The sequence below is a fragment of the Vicia villosa genome, linkage group LG6 (assembly GCF_029867415.1).
Source record: "Vicia villosa cultivar HV-30 ecotype Madison, WI linkage group LG6, Vvil1.0, whole genome shotgun sequence".
NCBI classification, from domain to species: domain Eukaryota; kingdom Viridiplantae; phylum Streptophyta; class Magnoliopsida; order Fabales; family Fabaceae; genus Vicia; species Vicia villosa.
In genome coordinates this window covers 158,636,317-158,650,358 of record NC_081185.1, presented here as the reverse complement: position 1 = coordinate 158,650,358, position 14,042 = coordinate 158,636,317, and positions in this window count along the sequence as shown.

The following is a 14,042-nucleotide window of genomic DNA, read 5'->3' as shown; positions in this document are numbered from 1 at the left end:
GAAGTGATTCATAGAATCGAAATATATAAACTCTCCATTCATTTATGAATTTTGTGTGATAATCTTTAATATATTAAAACCCAATACTTAGCACCTCTATTAATGCCTAATTTTTTTCACATCCCCCTAAGAAGAGATATTCTTACATTTTTCTTATTTATCTCAATCACTTATTTGAATTTATTTGTACTATTAATTAGTCTATCATTAATAATAATTATTAAAGAATTAATTTTTAATTAATAAATTTTTAACGCAAAATCACATTTAGGTACTAAAAAAAGATTATTAAATTGTTTTAAGGGTTAATACCGCCATATGGGGTGTATTTGAAAAACTCCCCTGAAAAAAAAAAGTTGCAATTATTACCTTAACAAATTTTAAAAGTTTCAACTTGGACCTTTAGCCAGCCACATCATCAAAAAATTACGTGGCATTCTTATTATTTTTTATTTAATTTAATTCCACGTGGCATTTTTAGTTCTTCAAATGTTAAATATCAAAGTTTAAAAAATGGTCTCATGGAATGTTGAACCCATGCACCATAGAATACATGTGAAACACCTTACCACTATGCTGTGGTACGTTTTTTGTACTACAGTTCCCATAGAAAGTATATAATAACTGCTGCTACGTTATTAAGATTAATGTTAATGTTTACATTATTACTTAATATTATAATTATTAGTTAATAATAATTAGTTATTAGTTAATATTTATTAGTTAAATTATAAAATAATAATTAATATTTATTTTACTGTTTAACTTAATTAAATTATAAAATATAAATAAATTAATTAATTTTAACTAATATTAGTTTATATTAATTTAATTTAGTTTAATTTAATTTATATTTTATAATTAATACTATTTTAATTTATATTTTACTGTTAACATTATTAATTAATATTTTTTTATATTAATTTAATTTAGTTTATATATTCTAATTAATTAACTTTAATAGTATAAGTCAAAACTAACACAATGTGAAGCGACCCAGTGGTAAGCAATCCTTCCTATTAATAATGTAACATTAACACTGTCTATTATAATATAGTTAAGTCAAAACTATAACACAATGTGAAGCGTAGCCCAGTGATAAGGTGTTTCACATGTATTCTGTGGTGCATGAGTTCAACTACACCCCATATGGCAGGGGTGAAAATAGGTATTAATCCTTGTTTTAATTATGATAATTAAGTAAAATTGATAGTATACTTACTTTATTGTATTAAAAGTAGATTGCATTAAATGTATTTATTTAAAAAATGGTTAACATATTTAATAGATTTATTTTATTTATTAATCTTTAAATAATATCATAGTATCATATTATCATTTTGATTAATCTTTTTCACAATAAGACTTGTGAAAATAAGAAAAAAATGAAATCTGTTAACAATATTTTCAAAACTGTAATAATAATTATATTCGATTAGAAACTTTAATGATTAAAATTATCATTTGAAAAATTATTCATATTGTTTAATTTTATTCCTCTATTTTCTATGTTATGGAAGATATTAAGACAATGAAAACTGAAGAAAAAAATATAATATAGGACTAAAAATAAAAATAAAATAAATGAAAGTAATTATGAAAATAGTTAAGATAAAAATTACAATTAAGGTGTGGAAAATAGTTTAATTAGTATTAATTAGTATAAGAATATAATTATGGTGATAATTGATTCCTTATTAGTTTAATATAGCTATTAATTATTTTTATTATGAAAATACAATTAATTAGTTTGATTGCTATAAGAAATAATTTCATAATTATTATTAGACATCTCATATGTTTCTTTACGGCGTGTGTATCTTTAGTAGAATACATATAAAAGAAGATTAATAATGTAGACAAATAAGTGATCAAATATATTTATTGGTTAGAAATCAAATGATTATATTAATTGGTATTCAATAACACTCATGTGAAATAAATTTTAAAATTAAATATGTTTTACATTTTATTCCTATACATTTTGTTCTAAGTCAAAAACAAATTTGAAAAACTAAAATAAAATTGAATTAATTAATTAATATTTTAAATGTATCCCGTAAAATTAAATGACTGTTTTATAATATATTGAATAAGATTTATAATTGATATATTAAATTATTGTTTTAAATATAAAGAAGAATAATAAATTTGTGTGTTTCATAAGAAATTTTTTTGTCACTCATTTTTTTTTGTATTAACAAATATTTGTATCATATTTTAGTATAAATGCTAACATTTTAATAAAAAAAATACTAATATTTTAATATAAAAATGTTAACATTTTTTCAAGTCAATTTTATTTTTCGTTGTATCATGTCATAATATCATATATTATTTTTATCAAATATATGATATTTTTGTTTTAAAAAATTACATATAATTGATTGAATTAATTTTTATAGAAAAAAGGGGTCAATACCAACTTTCTGTTTGTACGAAATATTTGATAGTTTTATGAATATTAAAGGAATAAATTAAAATTAAAATTAATATCAACTATTTTTTCATGGATATTAAAATTAATGTCAACCTTATAATAGTGCATGTTTAGGTGCATGTTTAGGTAATGAAGACATTGAAAATATGAGAATATGTTTGTATGCATTTAATTTTTAATTCTATATAAAATCTTTTTTGTACGTTTATTTTTAATTATTTCATACTTTTCTGATTCCTCCATTTGAGTTTGAATTATGTCAAGATATTATTTATTTTATTTGTATTGTATGGAAGGTAGAGAGTTATATTTATTGATATTATGTTTGAATTTTACTTTTTTTTTATGATTAATTAAGCATAATGATTGCTTTTAGATATTGAAAAACTTTGTACCTATAAAATGAATTATTATCACCTAAATTCAATTATTATCACCTACAGCTAATATCTACCTCTATTGGGTCATTTAATTTTTCAGCATGTGGATGAATGTATATAAAATCAATCTATTCTTTTGTTTAACACATTGAATTTAATCAGTATAACTTCAAATAAAAAATATTAAAAGACAACATTGATTATGACAAAAAATAAATAAAATAATTAAATGATTATATTAGACAATAAAACTTTCCTTATAAAATTGATATGATTTCAGATGAATTGTTCCATATATTATCAAGGGTTTAATATTAAGAATTGCATTTGGTGTGAGTCGTGCGTGATTAGAATAAAAGTTAATAATGATGGTAATTAATTGAGTCTTGATGTATAATATATGTGAGAAATCATATAGGGCATGAATTGATTTATTACAGCAATCAATTAATAGATTTATTATAAATGCTCTCATTTTTTGTGAGTATCATAGGTTATTATAATAGTAAATGTCATAGTTAAAAATAAATATATTTTCTTTCCTTAAATAAATATTACAATTACAATTATTAAAAGTTTAGATTTTAACTTGCATATATATAGTATTAAGTTTTTATGTCAAATTACAAATATTGTTTTATAATTTATTAGTTATTATTATTATTATCGATGATGATCGATTTGATTATACCATGGTCTCAAATTTTTGTTGTTTTGTAATTAAGAGAGTTGTGTTGAAAACATATTAACTTAACCAATCGTTAGTTGGTCCAGTGGTGATTGGCGCTGGACTTGGTAGGGAGAACCACGGTTCGATCCCCCGCAACTGCGATCGGGAGGGGGATGGAACCACTTGATGCCAGAACTCGCCCCCGAACCGGACTAAACCGGTGGTATAAAGCCAAAAAAAAAACATATTAACTTAAATATATTTAGCCTTCCTATCACAATATAGCCATAATAAATAAAAAATAAAGATAATAATAATTTACTAATAATTATAGATTTTTATTGCTGCAAATTACAAATCCCGCTCTATACATTTTTTATTGTCGTCAGAATCAATTATAATTTATTGCTATTTTAACTCAATTTTCCGTTATAAAATAATGAAATAGAAACTTAACTTTTCGTTATTATATTTTAAATAACTTTAGTAATTTAAGTCAATCTTAACTCAATTTTAAAATAATGAAATAAAAATTAAACTTTTTGTTACTATATTTTAAACAATTTTAGTGACACCATTTCATAGAAATACACCTTTGTCAACATGAAAAGAATGCTATCAGAGAATCACATACACATGGCAACGCAGTTGATATATTTTGTCAATAACATTAATAATTTAAAGAAACTAATTCAACAATCACTTTATCCTTCATATATATGAAACTAAATTGGAGCAGCTCCTCCTGTAATTTTTAGAGAAAAGTTCAGAGGTGACCATCAATTTTACCTCATGAAATTGAATGTATATGTATTCTAAGACATTAGCAGGTAGAAAAATAAAGTCATATATCCAGACTAATGTATTCTAAGAGATTAACATCTTGCTTTTGATGCAACAAATGCAGTCAATATTTTATCAAAGATTAAAATAAATCAACATTAAATTTAAAATTTAGGAAGTGACACAATAGAGACCAAATCATAAATCTCTTATAAAACTTTGATGAATTAATAAGCTAGAGAAAAACCTAATTAATTTTTGCTCTTACATCACCACTTATAATGATGTTATGAACCCAACCGAAATAAAACAACCACCAGTTTCAATCTTTGGAACGGTATGGAAGCCACAATTTTAACAACATCCAGACCAACGCTTCCTCTGTACAGATCGGAAAAAAAAGACAACGAATCAGCCATCACCATCCAATTAAAGCATATGAAAAAATACCTAAAAGTTAAGAAACAGTTTACATTAGGTTAATAAACACAAATCCTCTAAAACCTAAATGGTTCAATCGTATGCATAAATGATGGGTGGTGATTAAAGGGGAATTTTGTTATGCAACCATGCTGCGAATTTAAGAAGACCAGGATCCATTGGTATGAATTGTAGATAGAAAGGAAAACATGGAAAAAAATTCGAGGGAAAACAGTGAAGACGAACAACAACATTACTGTAATGAAGGAATGGTTGAAAAAAAATCTGGAAGTGGGACGAAATCAGATGCCATAATATATAGATTAATGAGAGTATAATTTGAAGAGTTTTGTAAAATTCTAAGAGGGGGATGAATGGAAATAGTTTTGTACAGTTCCAAGGAGGTTTGTGATAAAGCATGCTGCAAATTGATATTTTCCAAACGGTAGTAATGATGGTAGATTAAGGAGAGAAAATTGAAGGATTTCTCAGAAATCTAAGAAGAGAAGCATGGAGGTTGTTTTGCTGTATTCCAAGGAATTTTGCACAATTCCAAGGAAGTTTTACACGTTAGTAATGATGGAAAAATATAAAAGGGTTACTAAAAGGTTACCCAATGATTAAGGAATATAATTTATTAATTAAAATAATAAAGGAGATGCAATTACCGTTATGTCCTCGATTATCACCCTCAAATTGGTGATTAGAGGGATAATGATAGGATTTCATATGTATTCTACTTTATTATATTAAAAGTAGATATTACGACTATTGCCTGTAAATTGGATAATACTCGACTGTTATGAATTATTTTTGGAGAAGCTCAACAAAATCACCAGGATAATTTACATTTCACAATCTCATATATAGTAGAACTAGACTGAAGAATTAACATGATTTTACATAGAGGACAAGGAGCTATTAACTAGAAGACTTGTAGCAACCAAAGCATTCTAACTGTTTATGCACTGAGGCTCCTGGCTTGAACTGCTTTGCTGGAATGCGCTTCAATGGAGGTTACAAGCTTCTCATAGCTTGCACTCTCATACTCCTTGAATACACCCTCGAGATTAAGCTCGTTATAAAAGATCTTCACTTTGGCGACATTTGCTGGATCATTCAGTATCTATGGCATGATCCAGGATCTGCTCACCTTTCCAATTGTTTCAGGATCACCAAAGCAATCCAAATAATCATCCATTAAAACCTTCAACACATGCCAATCAGGCCATTCAAAGGCATATGAGTTTTATTACATATTGCTAAACAATGCAAGTTCTTGTGCGAAGAAATCTCAATCTAAGAACCACCGGATATTAAAGCCTCTAACTTTCCAAAACCACCATCCATTCACTTACTACCACAGTAATCACCTCACCATTTCTATCCGAAGATCCGGTTTTTCTTTTCTCAACTTTTCCTCTACAGCGAAACCACACTCGCAGATTGACGCTGGAAAATTATGACCAAATTGTAACTGGTTACAAATACTTTCACGCATCTAAGGCAATGCCTTACAGAACCCTCTAAATTACTCTACTGAGTTACCATCTCTTGCACCAAACAGAAGCAACTGAGATATACCTCTCCTCCATCTCAGAACTACCTTTGAAGACTCTTCCTCGATCGCACACGAGTTCCTTTGAGTGCCATAGGATCTAATAACTTAGTTCATGATAGAAATAAACCGTATTGCGCAAGATGGACGGCAGCCTAAATTCTTTATTCCTTGAGACTTCAACATTGATTGAGTCACCAACAGCTCAACCTTGTTGTTTCGTGGACTGATCATTCTCGGAACGAAACTGCAGAAGCTACATCTACCACTGCCTATCTTGACTTGAGACGGAAGCAATAAAATACTGAAAAGTTTCATGAGCCTGCAAGCTCCAATTATTCTCAGTGAACCAATGCTCTCCATGACTGATACTCTAGGGATCAGTTTCATGATTATAACTTCAAAGGCTGCATTCTTGCTGAATAGAATAATATGTTGCAGCTAGATGCTTTATTCCCAATATAAGCCTTTGAACATGCTCCCTGCAAGTTCCAAGAATTAGTGCGTAAGTAATAGATTTATTCCTTGTCAAAAAAAAAGTAATAGATTTATTCCTTGTAATTCCGTTAAATTTATTCATTTTTTCATTATTATTGATGCGACGGTAATAAATTTATTCCTTGTCAAAAAAAAAAGTAAAAGATTTATTCCTTGTAATTTCGTTTAATTTATTCATTTTTTCATTATTATCGATGCGACTTGTCAGTGTCGGTGTCGTGTTTCCAGTTTCTTTCATAAAACATTTATATTTGAAATGTTACCTTGACTAAGGGGTAAGGGTTCTTCCATCTTCAAGAGTCTTATTTCCTAGTGAAGAAGTTTGCTAAAGATATGATAGTCTTCTTCTGCGCTCTACCTCCAAATAAATAGAATATAAGGGATCCCATTTGAAGAGAAGGAAAAAGTAAGTTCTGTGAACCAATGAAACATTACAAGCATCCCAGAGTTCAATAATCTCCTTTTGCAGCCTGTTAAATTTCTGAGGCCAGTATGAATGACTTCCTCCATCAGCTTGCATTGGGTCCAAACCAATATCTTTGAAATTCTTTATTAAATGCTTCAAAAATCAAAACACATTAAGCATCTCAAACTCTTTTCATAAGACTAAAAAATACAAAAACTCATTCAAAACTTCTTGCCACTTTGGCTTTTCTTTTAAAAGTTTTTTCAAAGAGATTAGACATGAGTCATCACTATAAAAGAGATGTAATTTTCCTATCTCCGTAGTGATGATTAAAATGATGTTGATTTTTTTCCACTCGAGGGAGCTAGTGGAATACTTGTTAATTTTATTTTCAAATTGAAGTATTACTTCATAATGATGCAAAGATTCATCTTCTCATACTTGTGGGTGGTGATTAGTAGAAACATCCGTCTTAAAGATGACAAAATGTCTCTTTTAATTAAAATTAATCATAACAAATAACATAAGTACTTATAGAAAATATGATTTAAACTATTAAAATACAATATTGTATGGATATAATATTTATCGATTAAAATTTTTGATAGCAACTTCATTGACCACCATATTGACATGTACGAGGTCATTTTTAGCAACACGGACGGCGGATAGTGACATTTTATCTTCAACTTTCGTTTCCGAAAATATTTACAAAAATTAAAAGAAAAAAAACACATAAGTAAGGAAGAATAAAGTGGTTAAGAATATATATTGCTTATAATAGTAACAAAATAAAAACATAAAAGAGTAACAAGGACTACCTGGCAAAGGGTGGTCAACTTTTGCTTTATGGAGTGTTGTATGAGATGATATACCTCCAAGAAACTGTGAACCGTTTTTCCGCCACACTAAAATGTATTTAAAATGTGTTAATAATAATTATATTTAAAGTTTAAATTAATCTTGCAAAAAAATTAGAAATGTCTGCATGTCTAGTATCTGTATCAATTAATACAGGGTTAAATGCAATTTCCCCTGCCATTAGGGCGTGTTTCAGAATTGCCCCCCTGAATAATTTTTTTAAAGATCACACCCTTATAAAAATGAAAACCCAGTTTCACCACACCCTTTTACTACCAGTGCTGACTGGGCATTTGACTATTGGATGACGTGGCAAAGAACCAATTTTTAAAATTAAAATTCGTGAACCTTTCTTTATGTTTACCCCCCGTGAAATAGAAATTCTAGGGTTCATTGTTTGTGTTGGAGAAGACGACTCGGAAGCAGAAGGAAGTGGAGGAAGACGAATCAATGGACGGCAACGGTGAATGTTCAGAGGTTAGTTCCATTAATTGATGTCTATAACTTGCTTGTATCATGGTTTGCAAACTTTTTTCTTACATTACGTTTTACATTTCAGCCCAATGTACTTTTTAATGCTGTATTTCGACATGGAGGAGAGTTTATTGATAATAATGGTGAAACGATTTATAGGGGTGGTGTTTCTACTCTGGTTTCTGGGGAACATATAGAGGAGTGGACAATGCATCATGTTCTTAACTTAGTAACTGGTTGGGGGTACTTAGAAGGTTCTTTTAGGTTGTGGACCAAGATAGTTGACATAGACCCTAATTACTTTCAGATTAGAAATGATGGGGATGCCTATGATTTTGCTGCATATGCTTGTGCGATGCAAGTGGATGGGGAAATTTTTGTGGAACATGATCCAAGTGTAGTTGGTGTCACCCCTAAGTTTGTGTCTGATTTAGAGGTTAGTGATGAAGAGGTTGTTGAAGGTTTTAATGATAGTGAGGATGAAAGGACAACTGCCATTGTTGATGGGTTTGATGATCTTGATGGTATTGATGTAACTGTACCAATTAGGGAGGGTCCAGTCATTGCAGGCTTGTTACCATGTCCAAAGAAGAAGAAATATGATGATGAGGAGGAGGAGGAGCAATACCTTAGTGAAGAGCTTAACAGTTCTGACCCTGATAACTCAGAAGATGACAAAAAGCCTAAGTTTGAAAAGTTCAAGAAAGAACAACTTACAAAGGATTTTAAGTTTAAGTGGGGTATGGAGTTCACTTCCCTAGATGACTTTAGGGAGGCTATACGTGAGTGGACAGTTTTAAATGGTAGGGAAATAACATTTGTAAAAAATGAGGGGTATAGGGTGAGAGTTGAATGTAAAGCCAAGTGTGGTTTTTTAATGCTTTGTTCCAAAGTGGGCCACAAGCACACTTATGCAATTAAAACTATAAAGGACACCCACACATGTGCTAGGGTTTTGGATAACAAAACTGCAAATTCAAAGTGGGTTGCCAAGGCAGTTGTAAAGAAAATGCAGACCTGTGACAACTTGAGGATCAGTGATATTATTCAAGATATGAGGCAAAATTATGGAGTGGGGATCACTGTGGGCAGGGCATGGAAAGCAAAAATGATAGCAAGACAAATGATAGAAGGGGATGCAGACAAGCAATATTCAAATTTGTGGAGGTATGCAGCTGAATTGCATAGGGTGGGTGCTGGAAACACTGTAAAGATCAACATTGAGAGACCACCACCTTCCATCCAACCAAGGTTTGGTTCTTTCTATTTCTGTTTTGAGGGATGTAAACAAGGGTTCGTACATGGTTGTAGACCTTTTATTGGGGTGGATGGCTGTCATTTGAAGACTAAGTATGGAGGTCAGTTGTTGATAGCAGTGGGAAGGGACCCCAATGATCAATATTTTCCATTGGCCTTTGGGGTTGTTGAAACAGAAACAAAAGAATCGTGGAAGTGGTTTATACAGCTGTTAATGGAAGATATTGGAATAGAGAAGAGATATGTATTTATCTCAGACCAGCAAAAGGTATTGCCTCCAACATTTGTTTATATACTTTTAGTTTTGTTTTTAAACTAAATATGTGATACAGTGTTATTTATCATTGTTGCAGGGTTTGGTGGCTGTATTTGAGGAAATGTTTGAGAGAATTGAGCACAGACTTTGCTTGAGGCATTTGTATGCAAATTTCAAGAAAATGTTTGGTGGAGGAGCACTTATAAGAGATCTAATGATGGGAGCAGCCAAGGCCACATACCATCAAGCATTCTTGCAGAAGATGACTGCATTAAAGGCAGTAGATCCACAAGCTTGGGAATGGCTAATGGGAGTGCATACTAAATATTGGTGTAAGCATGCTTTTAGCTATTATCCTAGGTGTGATGTTTTAATGAATAATATCTCTGAATCCTTTAATGCAACAATCTTATGTGCTAGGGATAAACCAATTTTGACAATGTGTGAGTGGATTAGGAAATATCTAATGAATAGGTGTAGCCAATCTACTTTGAAACTTGATAAATGGCCACACAAAATCATGTCAATCCCTAGGAGGAGACTAGATGCTGAGGTAGCTATGAGTGGTCAGTGGTTACCAACATGGGCAATGGGGGAAAAATTTCAAGTCACACATGCTTATAACAGCCAAGAATTCATAGTTGACATAGCTAAAAGGTCATGCTCATGTAATTTTTGGCAGCTAGTTGGTATACCCTGTAGGCATGTTGTTGCTGCCCTAGGATTTAGACAGCAAAATCCAGAGTTGTTTGTTGATGAATGTTATAGTAGGGAGAAATATGCTTTGTGTTATGGTTTTCCTATTAGTCCTATAAATGGACAGGACATGTGGCCTATTGTTGAAAGTGAAGATCTCTTGCCTCCTGACTTTAAAAAGGGTCCTGGTAGACCAAGGAAATTGAGGATTAGGGAAACTGGAGAGGAAGGTGCTAGGAGGAGACTACCTGGTGTGTCTTATAGGTGCACTAGATATGACAAGATTGGGCATAATATTAAGTCATGCAAGAGCAAGGTGCAAGATCCAAGTGCCTTGAAAAGAAAGGTATGATCTAAATGGATATTGATATTGCTTTATGCTTTAAATTCTACTTCTGATAGTGTAATTATGTTGTAGAAAAAAGGACAATTGAGGACTGCTACTAATGCAAGTGTAGACACTCCAAGTGCTAGTGCAGTCAACACAAATGAGGTCAATGAGGCCAAAACAAATGTGGTCAATGAGGCCAATCCAACTGAGGTCAGAACATGTGAAGCCAATGCAAGTCAGGGCAATGCAAGTGAGGGCAATCCAAGTGAAGGCAATGCAGGAGTAGTCAATCCAAGATAAGGCAGGCCAAGAGTAGTCAAAATCAGTCAAGTCAAACCAACTCCAGCTGAAGTCAGTGCCAAAACCAAAGGAAAAGCTCAAGTGAAATCAGTGAGAAAGAGGGTCAGTGAGAGAATTAAGGAAAATTGGTTTAAAAAACCAAAACCTTTCACAGGCCCTGGGTCTGCACCAGAACAGCCATTTTTGATAACAGGAGAAGAAGATAGCAATGAATCACAAAGGAAGATGAAGACTACTCCTAAGAAGAATTTGAAGAAGACCCCAAAAAAGAAGTCTATCAATGACTTGTAGTTTACTATGTCTGTTTACTATGTCTGTTGCACATTTTGGTGCCTTTTGTAATGAACTAATTATGCACTATGTCTGTTTACATATGTGCTTTTTGTATTGACTGAATTGCACATTTGTGCATTAAGTGGTTTTCTGGATTATGCACATTTGGTGCTTTTCATGTAAACATAATTATGCACATTTGGTGCTTTTGATGTAAACTGAATTATGCACATTTGGTGCTTTTGGTATCAACTCAATTATGCATTTCTGTTATTTATATATGATTTGAATTACACACATATGCGCTTTTGGTTATTACAGAATTATGCAGTAGTGTGCCTCAGCAAATTGATACCTAATTAAACTGTTAAAAAAAGCAAGAAGCTCCTTCCATTAAAAACATGTTTCCAAGTATATTACACATCATTGAAAATTACATCATTCAACCCTAACTAAATTAGACAGATTACATGAAATTGTAAATACAACCAACAATCATACAACACACAACAAGTGCTATCCTAAGCTGCATGTTTTTCCTTTTCTGAACTTCAACCTTCATCTTCGCTTTCTCCAATTTGTTTGACACTGATTCCAGTTTCATTTGCAGTATATCACACTTCTTACAAAATGGTGAAGTGACAGTTTCTCCTTTGCTGAAATGGAGTATTTCATCATCCCATAGAAAAAGTTCACAACTATTCCCAGTCTACACAAAAGGAGATGGAACCTGAGTTAGCATATAGAAAAATCAATATTAAATGATGACATAAACATACTCACCCAAGCGCTTCGACATTTCCAGAATTTTCGATTGGGGTTTTGCACTGTGTTGGCTCTCCACATCTTCATCGTTTTACCACACCCACATCTGGGCAAATCATGCGATGATACAGACCCAACCGTGCTCGTGCGTGAACTGCTTCCAACCATGGCTCTGCGATGAACGAATTGAACGGACGAGGAAGAACAGGGTAAGCACAGGGATGGAAATGAATCTCGTACGAGCAATTTTCAGATTGGGGGAGGAAGCTTACCCTAGAAATCTAAAGAAAACACAGTCAACATTGGTTCTTTGCCACGTCATCCAATAGTCAAATGCCCAGTCAGCACTGGTAGTAAAAGGGTGTGGTGAAACTGGGTTTTCATTTTTATAAGGGTGTGATCTTTAAAAAAATTGTTCAGGGGGCAATTCTGAGACACGCCCTAATGGCAGGGGGAATTGCATTTAACCCATTAATATATAAATGGATTTTCGAACTCATCAACTACAAATCACAACATGCCAAGCCCAACCATCATTTTCTCTTTATTTTCAAAGTATTCAACTCAAAATCCCACACATCATCTCCTTCACACTCTGTGGCCAACTATTAAAGTAAAACAAATAACATAGGTACCAATAAAAAAATGATTTTAAACTATTAAAATACAATATTGTATAGAGACAATATTTATCGATTAAAATTTTCGACAAGAACTTCATTGACCACCATATTGACATGTATGAAGTTATTTTCAACAACACAGACGACCGATAGTGACGATTTATCTCCAACCTTCTTTTCCAAAAATAAGTCCAAAAATTAAGACAAACACAAACAAACAATGGAGAATAAAGTAGTTAAGAAAATCACAATGCTTATGTACAAAAATTGAAAAGAAAAAAAAAACACAGACACAAACAAGTAAGAATAAAGTGGTTAAAAATATCATATGTCTTAAAATAGTTACAAACTTAAACAAAACATAAAAGAGTTACAAGGTTCATCACTACAAGAAAAAACCCATTTTGCCAGGGGCTAAACCCCTCACAAGTGGCAAAACCCCCTCACAAATACAAATTTTGCGAGGGGACCGCTCCCCTAGGAAAACATGGGGTCGCAAATTTTATTCTGAGGGGCTTTACACCTCGCTAATTTGCCTGGGGCGAACCCCCTCGCTAAATGCATTCACCATTTTCCAACCTGCAACATGCAGATATAGGCACAGACTAGTAGTCAGCTACTGGATCAGAATGCGTCAGATATTTTGCTTGGGGGGAAGCCCCTCGCAAAATGCAATAGTTTTATATTTGCTTGGAGTTTAGTGTAAGTCTATAAGAGTGTGCCTAAGAGGGGGGGTGAATTAGGTTTTCAAAGATTTATCCGGTTTTTAGAATACTTGTACTTATTTTTCTGGTTAAGTGTTTGAAGGCTTTTGAATGGTTCTTTTCTTTTCTTGATAATAGTGATGAAAGCGGTAAATTGCGGAAAAGTAAAGAACACAATGATGTATACTGGTTCCCCTCACAATCCGAGAGTACTCCAGTCCCCTTTCAAACACGAAAGAGATTTTACTATTGTTAGATCTTTGTACAAGCCTATACCAAGACTCCTCCTACAATCTTCTAACAAAACTACCAAGAACAATCCTCTTGGATTTTTCACTAACTTGTTT